Source organism: Corapipo altera, unplaced genomic scaffold (genome assembly GCF_003945725.1).
Source record: "Corapipo altera isolate COAL_440 unplaced genomic scaffold, ASM394572v1 169, whole genome shotgun sequence".
Lineage (NCBI taxonomy): Eukaryota > Metazoa > Chordata > Aves > Passeriformes > Pipridae > Corapipo > Corapipo altera.
Genome location: NW_020884946.1, coordinates 2,209,341 through 2,213,271, shown reverse-complemented (window position 1 = coordinate 2,213,271; position 3,931 = coordinate 2,209,341). Strand labels below are relative to the sequence as shown.

The window sequence follows — 3,931 nt, the reverse complement described above, 5'->3', positions numbered from 1 at the left end:
TCAGAGTTTGCAGCAGTGGGAGGAGGGCAGCACTGTGACCTGGGAGGGGATGATGGAGGCATCCTCAGGGTGGTGGAAGGAGCACAGTGTGTTCTCCAGCAGCCATTCCCTCACAAAGGCACACTCCAGCTCTGTGCAGATGATGACGTCTCTTGCCAGCATCTGCTCCACAGTACCTGAAGCAAGGTGGAAGATGTGTCCCAAAGACAGGTTGCAGGGAAACAAAAGAGCACAGTCCTCATGAAGGCTCCATCTTTCAAGGGCACTGCTCATCCTGATGGCTGTAGCAGCACCAGGGAGAAATCATTCCAGAAGAGCTCCCTGAAAACATGGAGGAAGTGGCTACATCCACCACCGTGGAAGTACCTCCACCACCGTGCATTTGTTGTGCAGGTCCTGTACTGAACTCTGGAGGCGCTTTTCAGAAACCATGCCAAAATTGCCATCATCATAGGGACCTCCTTCAGTTCCTTCCTCCTCCTGCCCTCAGCATTTCCTCCTCTTCCTCCTCTACCTCCATGTCACTGCTGGAGCTCTCCTTCTAACTGCTTTTCTGGAAGCACCAGCAGAGCCCAAAGAGCAGGACAAGGACTAGAGGAAGGGCCCAGAGCTGCCACAGTCACAAGACATTCCTGAGCACGGTTCCCCAGGACACGCAGCTCTCGGCTGGGGTTCTCTGTTCCATCTGCTGTGCAGGACAATTAATCTCCTCATCCCCACAGCTCTGGAGGGGGACCAATTTTTCCAGTTGCCCCAAGGCAGGAGCACAGACACGTGGGGGAGCCTTACTTCCACCATCAGAGAAAGCAGAGCCCACCAGAGCAGTGGTTCTGCTGCAAAAGGCTCCCCGACTCTGCAGCAGCTGCACAGCCTCACCCTCTGCCCGTGATCCTGGCAAAGGGCTGCACAGAAACTCACAGACACAGCATCTGCTCAGGCACCACATTTATGGGCAACTCGGTAGGGAGCGCAGCTCCCAGAGGGAACAGACTCTCTGGGAAAGGGAGGGCAGTCAGTGGTACTGGGAGTCTCTGGTTCCAGGCTCTTTCCACGGCCTCTCCAACTGTGGAGGAAAGATGCAGCAGCAATTCCCACTGCCAATAGAGCAGTCCCTTCTCTGTGTCCAGCACTCCCAGAGAGGTAGCACCAGCACCCTGGATCCAGGGTGTGAGATGAATTAAAGGAATAGAAATTGAACAGAAAAGAAATCCCCTTGAGTTCCAGCTTGTCATCTGAGAGCTGAAGTGCCAGGTACAAATAATTTCTGATTAGAACCAGTTCAGCAGTACAGGTCTGTTTGAGTACAATAAGAAGTTGCACAATCCAGATTCTGGAATGTTTTATTGAAACAACAGGAAAGCAGGTTCAGAATTACTGGGGATAAATGCACTAACTACATGTTAACTACTGTCATGGGTTTGAAAAGAGATGTTAGAATTTTTTCCCAAGTGCCCCCCACCCAACCCCGTCTGTTTCTTCCCGGATGGGATGGGGGGGGGCGGGACGGAGCGGGGCGCGCACGGTGGGCAGCGCAGGAGCAGGGGGAGGGAGCGGGAGCGCGGAGAACGACCGAGAGAGAGAGACCGATCCATCTCAGAGCAAGGTATTCTGCTTTCAAGACTGCCTGTGGGAAAAAAAGGACTTTTTTTTTCGTTGCTGGCTGCAAGCACAAGTGGCTGCGAGCAGCTTTTGAACTGCCAGAACAGTCCTGCCTTTCCCCGCCTCCCTCCACGGGTTGCTGTGGGTTTCTCCCCCCCACCTGGGGAATTGGGACTTTGTTTTATTTCTTCTGAAATTTTTGATTGCACCATTTGTCGTTTATTCAGATTTTGTTAATAAAAAGCTGTTTCTTTTCCTTTTCCACACTTCCACCTGAAGTGTCTTAATTTCTAAGTTGTAATCTTGTTAAACTAATACAACTACTTATAAATTAACTCCCATTAATATAGACAGTGTCCATGATGAGGTGTGAGCCCCACAAGCGCAGCTCTGTGTGCAAGCACCTCTTTCATGGGCCGTGAGCAGGAGTCCTTTGAGCTGATATCAACAGACAGATGTTCTCCTGCAGGGCCTCTGTGTGGGCATCCATATCGCGCGCCAGGTGCTGGAAGAGGTTGGGTCAACCCTTCCAAAGTCTGGGGCGAGTTGATCTCCACATGAACGCTCTTGTGGCGTGTGTTGGAGTGGTCAAGGTGTTTCTTCCTTTGGGAGCAGCACAGGTGCTCCAGGAGATCCAGCAGCTCCAGGAGATCCAGTTGCAGGAAATCCCTCCTTTGCCACTGTGACAGGGGTACGGTGTTCAGGAGTTGCATCCCAACTGTCTCCAAGGCAGAGGTGGAAAAGCCTACGCCCACCAGACATGGGTGAGGAGCTCAGGCATTTGCAGTGCCAGCTGTCGGGGGGGCCTGCCTGGCCAGGGGCCTGAAGAACTTGGTCTCAGCCCCGGTGTAGGTCTCAGGCCAGGTTGTGCTGGGGATGGAGTGACCTCTGTGGGCTGGCTGCTCACAAAGACATCTGAGTGACCTTCCCACACCCCAAACAGCATCTCAGCCAGGAAGCTTTCCTTGCCCTTGGTCAGCTGGAACGTGCAGGAGTGGCTGGAGGGCAGCAACATTAAATGGCAATTGTACAACTTTGGCAAGAGCACCCAGGCTGCTCTCAGCAATGGGCACAAACAGCGGGCAATTTTCTGCACATCTGGGGAGGAGCTGGTGCACAGGGTGTGTAGGAGGCTGATTCCTGTGTGTGTAGGGCTCCCAATTCCTCCTCAGCTGCTCCTCGGGCTAGTGGAGGAAGCACAGCGTGTTCTCCTCCTGCTGCTCCCTCGTGCAGGTGAACACCAGCTCCACACGGATGCAGAAGTTCCTGGCAGACATCTTCCCTGCAGTGTCCAGCTCCAGGTGGAAGATGTGCCCCAAGGGAGGTTCAGGGGTACTGGCACTTGGTACACAACATCCTCCTCATGGAGACTTCAACCCTTGAAGGTGCTGCTGGCCCCGATGGCTCTTTACAGCACTGAGTAGAAACTGTTTGACAGCCAAGTGCAAAGACACGTGTGAAGTTGTCCATCAGGTCAGTTGTGGTTGTGCAACCTCTGTCCAGGTCCAGAACAGCCACTGTATGTGCTCCTCTAAAAGCCTTCTGAGCTTACTTTCACTGTCCTGGTCCTTGTCTTCATTTGCATCATATTTGCCTTCTTCATTTCCAACAGCACTGGCTTCCTGCACATTGGCGTCATCATTGCCTTCTTTTCCTCCATTTCCAGCATCGTCTTCTTCATTTGCGTCAACACTACCACCTTTCCATCATCATTGTTGTCTTCCTCCACATTTGTGTCATTGCTTTCTACTTCTTCCTTTGCAACAACATTGTCTTTTCCTCCTCCTCCATGTGTTTGCTGGAGTTCTCCTCCTGGCCACTGCTTGTTTTCCTGAGGCTACACCAGAGCCCCAGGAGCAGGCCCAGGATGGCAGCCCAGAAGTGCCATTGCTGCAGGGCAGCCCCGAGCAGAGCTCCCCGGGCCCTGACACTGCACTCCAGGGGGCCCTGCTCCTGCAGCAGCCGAGTCATCTGCCCCTCCAGATACTCCGCACACTGCTCCATGCGCTCCCGTGTGGCCTCATCCAGCTCATCCCCAACCAATTATGGGAACTGGGTGAGGCTTTGCATGAGCAAGGCAAGGAATTGGAGCCGATGTCGCAGACCGCTGTACTTCTGAAGGTCCTCTGTGCGGGCATCCATATCGTGCGCCAGGTGCTGGAAGAGGTTGGGTCAACCCTTCTGAAGTCTGGGGCGAGCTGATCTCCACATGAACGCTCTTGTGGCCTGTGTTGGAGTGGTCAAGGTGTTTCTTCCATTGGGAGCAGCACAGGTGCTCCAGGAGATCCAGCAGCTGTTGCAGGAAATCCCTCTTTTGCCACTGTGACAGGGG

General features: G+C 53.6%; 1 pseudogene; it reads right to left on the bottom strand.

Moving 5' to 3' along the window:
* Positions 1–3,603, bottom strand: LOC113956229 (annotated as a pseudogene).
* Positions 3,604–3,931: the final 328 nt, after the last annotated feature.